At 30.7% G+C, this 9,110-nt stretch overlaps 1 long non-coding RNA gene across 1 annotated transcript; it reads left to right on the forward strand.

Moving 5' to 3' along the window:
* The first annotated feature begins 1,039 nt into the window (after positions 1–1,039).
* Positions 1,040–7,020, forward strand: LOC139425933 (uncharacterized). The gene is made up of 2 exons (XR_011637068.1): positions 1,040–1,294; positions 6,419–7,020. It is a non-coding gene; the product is annotated as an uncharacterized lncRNA (long non-coding RNA).
* Positions 7,021–9,110: the final 2,090 nt, after the last annotated feature.

Below are 9,110 nucleotides of genomic sequence, written 5' to 3' on the forward strand. Positions count from 1 at the left end.
GTAACTGTGCAAAATTGAAGGCACTATGAAAAAGGACATTGCTTAAACTTCATACCTAAATTTTTTCTCATAAATATTAAAGAATTGGGGGATTCATTTCAAAAGCGCATATAATTGATTAGAAATGCAGAAATTCTCACTTACCGAATATTATAGATTAATTTTCAGATCATATTGGTTTCTTAAAATTAATATTATCTCTGTAAAGCCTCCAGACGTGTTACCATAAACGAGAAATCTGATCCTTTAGTAGTCCGAGACCACTACTGTGCAGTTTATGTTCATTAAGTCTTCGGACTACCTAGTCGATACGTGCAGACACCTTCCCACTTCTAGGAAGTGCTTATTCGAGCCCATATTTTGTCAAAATTACTTTGATTATGCAAAACTTGGCTTTCTCCGATTTGGGTTGAAATGAGAACAGCAGCAGCTGGTAAAATATTTCAGCATGGCGATATTTACCTGAAAGCAAAATAATCGCAGGTAAAAAATCAGGCTTTTGTTCCTCTTGTGATGCTAAGAGCCTGATGCTAGGCCTTGTGTAAATTGTTTTATTAATTTAGTTATTTGCTGCTGTTGTGTTGCTCATTTACGTCAGAGCTGCACAATGGGCTATTAGCGACGGTCTGGAAAACTTCCCTGAGGATGGACCGAAGACATGCCATCACAATTTTGATCCTCTGCAGAGGGGATGGCACCTCCGATTCGGTAGCCCGACGACCAGCACGCGACTTTACGGTAGAACAGTTTAACGAGGACCAATACCGCACACCCTCGGTCCCGACGTAGGCTGATCCAAATGGTCACCCACCCGCACACTGACCGTAGCCAGTGATGCTTGACTTCGGTGATCTGCTGGGAACCGTGTCTTAACGATCAGTCCACTGCGGGACTTAGTTATTAGCAGCGGCTGCTAAGCCAAGTCCTGGATTTCTTTGCTCAAAATCAGCATAAAGCTATAAGCTAATTCCTAACTGTTTACTTAAGTTTTTTTTTTTCAAACCGCTAATCATTCCATCAACAACTTAAACAATCAATCAATAGATTTTTTGATAAAATACTAGGGATAAGTACTCCGAACTTTTAAAACGTTAGAGTTCGTATTGTATTGGGATCAACTGATTGGTTTAAATGGTTTAATGTATGTTACTATATTGCAGTTTCTCGGAGAACACACATTGTAACATGTACTCTTCTTATTAGTTAATGTTTATAAAACACACATTCAACTCGTGTTAGTGATTATGTCGTAGTACTCATATATTTCATCATCTGATTTGTGAAAATTCTCATAGTAAGTTTCTCAATGTGATTAAAATCTTTTTTTAAATTCATTATAGGAAATATTAAGTCATTGATTTTACCAAAAATAGAATCTTTACCTGTTCCTTAAGTTCCGTGAAATAAAAAATTAAATCTATTAGGGAAATACATTGATAAGTTGTATTCAAATATGATACTTAAAGTCAATATTAGTAATACATTTAGTAACTAGTTATTATGCAAAAAAAGCTTATTTAAAGTTCAGCCGAACATTTTTCATATTCAAAAAATTCTCAACTCAAGCTGGATTTCCTTATTCCTTTATCACTTCATTCTTATAACGAATTTCTTTTTATGTACGTTATTCAATTTTTTAAAATTGTATAACAGTTATTTCCAGCTACTATTTATTGCTAGATGTATTTTTGTAAAATTTAGTTATTTATATTTTAACTGTTTTAAATATAAATATCATGCAGGCATTTTATTAATTTTTGTTTTTTCACATTAAAGTTGTACCAATATTCGTAAATTATTTTTATTTCTGAAACAGTCAACGCTTTTTAGTAACATTCGTCACTACAATCAGGGGTCTGTCTAGGTTTTTCTGAGAGGTACCTATTTTGAGAAAATTTAGACATAATTTGTGAAAATTAAAAATTATATTAAAAAGTCAACACAAAAATATGGATTTATTGTTTTTTATGCGATACAAAAGTAACATTTTAAGAAAAAGTATTTTGTGAAACTACCGTTTATCCTGAAGTTGAATCTGTGAAGGTACCGCTAAACGGTAGTAAATTTGTCCCGGACAGACCCGTGACAGTGACTTTTCCATTTTAATGACCTTTGTACAAATTACCATATGCTATTTCATTTGTACATATAACACTTGGTTATGAGGCTTTTGATAATAATAAGGTGTTCAGACTTATATTTTTTTAGGTATTTTGTTTAGATGTTACTTTTATAAACATTTTAATAAAATAGGACTGTAAGTGGAGATTTTGTTACAAAATCATATTTGTAGCAAAATAATTAACAAATCATAGTAATATATTTGTCCCTTCTTTTTTTGTTTGGTAAAAATAAAATCTATTCAATAATTTATACATGTTATGTACATAATAACTTTAAATGGCACATTTGAGTCGTTCACTTTGCTGCTCACAGCACGTGCCATTCTGTCGTTTCATATGACATCTGGAACTTCATTATTCCTTATTGTGTTTCAGCTACATCTAATACAGGGTTGTCTCTTCACGGGGAAAACCTGTAAAATACAGGGACTTTAAAAATCATCTAAAATAACGAGATTTTAATTCTTTCTTCACGAACTGGAGGAATACAGGGCATTTTGTTTCTTATTTTCGTCTTTTAAAAAAAAGGTGACCACTCATTGGGATATTTAAGGATATTTCAGCCCCAGAAGCAGAAAGTGCTTTAGAAGAGGAACATGATGTTGCTTTAGAAGAGGAACATTTGACACCCTGCGCAAATTTCAGCACATTTATCAGTAATCTCCCTCTCCCATATCTTTGCCATTCCGAGGAGGAAATTAATGAATTAGCTTTTAGCTATAACATTTTTATAAAATGGGTGTATCAGGTTTTAACAGACAGCAGGAGAAATTCGTCACCATTTGTATCAAGAGAGTAAAAGAATTAAATTCAGAGATTTCCAATTTCATATAGTTTACGACTTTATATTTTCCATTCCCACTTCAGAAGCAATTTGTGAATAGTGGGGATCCACGATTGACAGAATTCTTTCGAAACGACCAAATGCTTTCGATGAAGATGAAGAAGTTGTTGGAACAACAGACCAGCGAATGTTTGTGTTTGCAAATAGTGCACCATCTGGGCACTTGTCCCTTAGAAGGATTTTTAAGGCAGCCCTTATTTTAATTTTCGGACCTTCATATCATAGGCATTTTATTAATAATTCATCATCGTCATTAACAAAATTTTGTACTTCAAAAGTGATTGAAAAAGTAACAAATCAAGAATGTTTTCCTTGGTTGAAAAAATAATGTAGTTTATTTTGTAAATGAAAATATAGTATTTTAACATAAAGTTGACTTTTTTTTCGCTGTGAAATGCTTGCAGAACATTTGTATAAATTAATAAGTCCTGTTGCAGAACATTTGAAAATATTCTGCTTATGGGATTTCAGCTATACTAAACTATTTAATTTACTATAGCATTATTTAAGTATGTTCATCTGTTCCCTCTCAGGGGTCTGTTTAGAAGAAATTTGGGTCCGTTAACGGACCCTTCACAAAATACCTTTTCATTAAAACGAACCCTTCACAAAATTTTTTAATTTAAAGAGGGACCTTTCACAAAATAATTTATCTTTTAATCGGACCCTTCACAAATTTGTTAATCTTCATTATTGTTTTGTTAATCATCAAATAAACCCTTCCCAGGAAGGAGCGGAAAGAAAGACATGTAAACGCACTAACTTTTGTCTTCGACAGACGCTTCTTCCTTTATTCGTCCAAAATGAATATCCTGCGTTCAGCAGTATAGGCTAAATACCAAATATTTGTATGTTGCATCTCTAATTTAGTAGCAGCAATTGCTGTTTATTTTTTTAAATTTAATTTTTTTAATTATTATTTTTTTAATTATTATTTTTTTAATTATTATTTTTTTAATTATAATTTTACAGTGTTGAGCATAATCTTGTATGTCTTTACAATTTAAAAACTCCTTGAAAAAGTTTTTTTGCAATAACGGACCCTATTTGCACAAATTCACAAAAGCGGACCCTGGTTGAAAGAATGTGACTTAACGTTTATTTTATATTCACAAATTACGAGTAATTTTTTCACAATTTTACAAGAACGGACCTTTCACAAAATGTCTGGACAGACCCCTGCCTTTTTTTTTCCAGCAATAAAAACTAATATAGTTAGCCCAATGTTGCTCACATAAGAACACAGTAATTGTTGTGCTTCCTCTTAATATATTGTGTATAGTATGTACTGGAATTTTTTTTCCTGATTTGAGTGGCAACCCTGTAATTAGTAAATTCTCAGTTTGTGAATCGAAGTTCAGTTTGTCTAATGTCGTCAATGTTTGTGTGTTAGCATACTTAGTATTTAATTATTATAGTACCATAGTAGTTAACAAATAATATTACACATCGTAAACATATGTATTGTTTGAAAATTTTATAGCAATTATTGGATTATGGATTTGCATTTAAAAAAAAATATTATTATGACGCACAAAGTTTGAATTGCACATTTCGTTTATTTACTTTTAATGTGATGATTCTTCCACTTTTTTTCTTCCCACTTCACCATAAGGCAATCTCTGTGAATATTTTTTTCTCCCAAAAAAAGTAAACTCGCAAATAATGATTACTTGATAAACATTTTGAAAGTTTTTTCTGTTTTTTAAACTGAAAATGGTGAGAAAATAAACATTTAAAGATGTTTTTTTTGTAGAAAAAAAGGTATTTATTTTAAAAAATAGTTTTAAAATTTCAAATCACCTTTCCTGAAGAAATTCTTTCCCTGAAAGACGATACTTATAAAAATTTAACCAGTTGAGAATAATTCTAACAAAGTAAATATTTTTAATGGAAAAGAGTGTAATTAGTGCTTAAAACTATTACACAATGAATAATTTTTTTTCAAAATGGAATCTGAATTAAAAGGCTGTCTTTTTAAGGGATGGTGGCTTATTTTTACAAAAAGGGCAAATAGTGTACATTTATTGAGATCAGAGAGCAAGCAGGGTGTGAAAAAAATACTTAGGCAGAGCACCAGTTAAAGATATTTATATTATTTTCAGGGGTCGCATTCACCCTAAAATTCATAAAATTCCTAAAAGTATATGCAAACCCTAAAATTCCTAAAAATCTGATAAAATTTTGTTGGTGTTCCTAAAAAATTAGAGTTATAGGTTAAATGTAAATAAAAAAGCAATAATCTAAAATATAAGAATTTAGCTACATTAATTAAAACTGTTTTAATTTTGCCACATGGGAATTCTGATCCTGAGAGAGGTTTTTCGATAAATAAAGCAATGCTTAATGTGAGTCACCATGAGAATACTATTATGTCTCTTAGACTAATCAAAGATACCATTCGAAATTATGGAGGAGTGTTGAAGATCACCACAACACTATTGAGGGCAGTAGAAGAATCTCACAAATTATATCAAGAATGTATTGGAAAAATGATCATGATTAATTTGTTTTTCTCTAACTTCTAATATAAATTGCTGATTTGAAATCTAATAATATCACACTAGTTTTTCTTAATAAAGTAAAGTAAAGGGTAATAATAAAGTTTTGATTAAGAAGGTAAAAATTAAATAAAAATCCAAGTTGGTGTTAATTTATTTTTTCACTTGATTTATTCTCACTTTTGCCTGTTCCTGAATTATGCACTTAATTTCTGATAGGTAATATGCAAAGTTGAAATTTCATTTTTGCACTTTAGAGACTTCATTCTTGACTTAATAAATTTCAGAGCTTTATTTTATGGTTTGCAATTATTTAAATGTGTGGATGAATTGTAATAATCTTCTGTTATGTAATAAACTACCGTGTGATCTGTTTTTATCCTAGNGAGCGAATTATCTTTTAAACTTCTGTGATTTCAGAATTTTTTTTATTATTTATATTTATTTTATCAATTTAAAATTCTTGCTGAAGCAAGCCAGTCATTGACGAATTTTTTTAAATTCCTAAATGAGAACAGAAAAATCAGAAGTATTTCTTTCCTTTCGGATGAACAAGAAAAGTATCTTTAGAATATAATTCTGCTGAAAAAAATATATTTGCTTTTGTATTTTTTTCAGCTATTTTATTGCTTCAACTCTTTTTTTACTCTGTTTTTTTTAAATTTAAAATCTTTAAATATGACAATGCAGAGTATAACAGTTTTGGTTATACCTATCATTTCAATTTATGTTATTATAATGCTTTTTTAAATGTCTTGTTTTTTTTTGTCAGAGAAAATAGTAACTTCGTTAAGTCATGAAAAATTCTAGGAATTAGTCATGGAAAGTCATGAATTTGAAAATCTAAAATGTAGCAGATACCCTGTATTTATATTATTTTCACAGCGTAAGCAAATACTTTTTTTTTGTTTAAATCTTATACTTACAATTCCATATTTGTCTTTTTTTAGGTATATATAAGATGCAACATAAAAGGATTTTTCAATGCAGCTGCAACATTTTGAGGAGTGCTTATCCTGTTTCTTCTTTTTTCCAACCTGTTGTTTTGCTGCCCAATAATTATTCAAAATATAATAGTATTTATTTTAAAAAGCCTTATTCTAATTTATTTAGTATACCGCACTTGACTGATGCCGGAGTCAGACAATTGCACACTTCTACGAATTTAAAAAACCCTAAGGAGCTCTCAAAAGTTGAAGAAACAGTTAAAAATCTTAAGGGAGAAGTAAAGAAGAAAGAAGAACTTATATTAAAACCTGCAGACGCTCTAAGTCCGAAACGGTCTTTGGGTAAGAGAATTTGGGATGAAATTGTCCATTATTATCACGGGTTTCGTCTACTTTTCATCGATATCAGAGTTTCATCACGATTAGCCTGGAAAATATTGAGGGGTAAAGATTTGACCCGCAGGGAACACAAGCAGCTCGTTCGTACAGTTTCTGATCTATTCAGATTGGTGCCATTCTCTATATTTATTATTGTACCTTTCATGGAGCTCTTACTTCCTGTGTTTTTAAAGTTTTTTCCTTCCATGCTGCCATCAACATTTCAACACAAATCTGCAACTGTAAGTTAACTTTCTTTTTTATATCTATTAGTGAACAAAATGTATTTCTGGTATTCAATGTGTGAGTTTTTTGTTTTGTTTTATATCCGTCGTTGAACGGCCAACCCAATTTTTGGGTTTACGACTACTAATATTCAACTCCGTAGCCTAGCAATTTTGAACTCAACCCAAAAGACAAGGAAACTCCTAAATCAGTACCCCCAGAGGTATTGATTTGTTATGGGAACATGGAGGACTTTGCAACTCGACAAATTTAACGTGCACCAGTCACTATTTACTACAGGGGGGAGTCTTCGGCTGGCTGGGATCGAACCTGCAATTTCCTGGACATTATAATTCTTACATATTATTATAATTATATAATATAATATCGGCTTATAATTATAAGAATCATAGAAATAATTATTAGAAGAAATATGTTTGCGGAAAATGTGCAATGGAAGCACCCTGTATATGTAAAAAATGCATTGAGCAATGAATTAAAAATTCTTATTCTTTCTGTTTGTAGTACATAAAAATTGGCAATTTGCAATTTTATTTGATTATAATAAAGTTTTTTTAGTTTGGTTCTTTTCTAACATCCATATTTCATGCTTTCAGTCAAGAAACATAGAGACTGGCTATGGTAGAAATAGCTATCTATTAAGTGTTGGTATGTTTGGAGTTAATGGTCTCTGCTAAAGATTTTCTTCAACATAAGCTTCATGAAAAAAGTTCTGTGCCTCTTAAACGTGATTGTAAATTAAATAGGTTGTCCTGGCGGTTTCACTGCAGTTTATTTTTTTTAAGTTTAAATGCCAAAAATTTTAACTTTTTTGCACTGAAATAAATTTTATAAAATTTAAACTCTTCATTTATAAGTTTTTGTGTAACAATCGGATAAGTAAGTTTTGGTTTCTTCCAGTTTGTCTATTTTGTTTCAGTTTCTTCAAATTTTTTCTTTGTCCTGGAAGAAATAGATTTTTTTCAGAAGAAACCAATCCTGATATAAATTTTGAAAACCTCAATATTTTTGAAACGACATTATTTATTACAAGGCAGAATTTTGAGTATTGATGACTCTGGGGATGGAGTATTTGACTTCCAGTGAGGTGAATTGAGTTCGAATTCCAGCAATGGCTGGTCGATATGAATTCCGCATCCGACTTGCTAGAGTCCCTTTACCATCGGGCTAACCTTGGGAGGTTTTGCTAGTTTTTTCTCTTCATGTAACGTAAAAGCGGGTTACTTCTATCAAAAAGTCAAATATCTCAGAGTTGAACATTAGTAGTTGTAAACCCAAAAAGTTAGGTCAACTGTTCAACAAAGGTTATAATCCCTGTGGCAGAATCGTGGCGACATTGTAACTGAGTTCTTGCAGAAAGATTTTCCATTTGGGAAGTAAAAAATTTTGGTTTTCTTTTCTGCAGAAATGTTCAAAAGCTTCTATCTTCTATTCAGAATTATATTCAAAATTAGATGCTATTCTTATGTATCGGAGGGGAAAAAAAAGGCTTGTAATTTTTCTATTTTCATTTGAGAATAATGAAGTAAAAAGTTAGGTTTTCTTTTCTGCTGCAATATCCGTTATTATTTTTTTTCCGGACAGTTATTGCTATTGATTTCCACTTAGTTTTTAAAATCCGATATTTTTAATATTATTTATTACAGCAGCTGAATCTTGAAATGAAGACACGCATTTGTAACCCCCTTTTTTAAAGAGTTCGATTTGGCGTGATTTCGCCGTCGATCTTTTTTTCTTCTTTCGTTAGTTACTGCTATGGATTTCACTATTTTTAATTTGTTTTTAAATTTGATGATGACTTATGAAGAAAGAAAAGGAAAATAATTAGTGCATTTTCTCCCTACAAAATGCGAGAATATAGCTCATAATAATAAAATAAAAATATTACATATTCAGTTTTAAAAATTAAATAATTTTCTCCGAAAAGTTTTTTTTTTGAAGTTGACGCTTTTGTTACTTTAAATTAGTAACATATATATTTATTATTAAAAGTATCTTGCAGAAAGATATTAATGCTGAAGAGATTTGTCGCAGAAGGCCTAAAAAAATTCTGCTACAGGGGTTATAATTA

The sequence above is a fragment of the Parasteatoda tepidariorum genome, chromosome 6 (genome assembly GCF_043381705.1).
Source record: "Parasteatoda tepidariorum isolate YZ-2023 chromosome 6, CAS_Ptep_4.0, whole genome shotgun sequence".
NCBI lineage: Eukaryota > Metazoa > Arthropoda > Arachnida > Araneae > Theridiidae > Parasteatoda > Parasteatoda tepidariorum.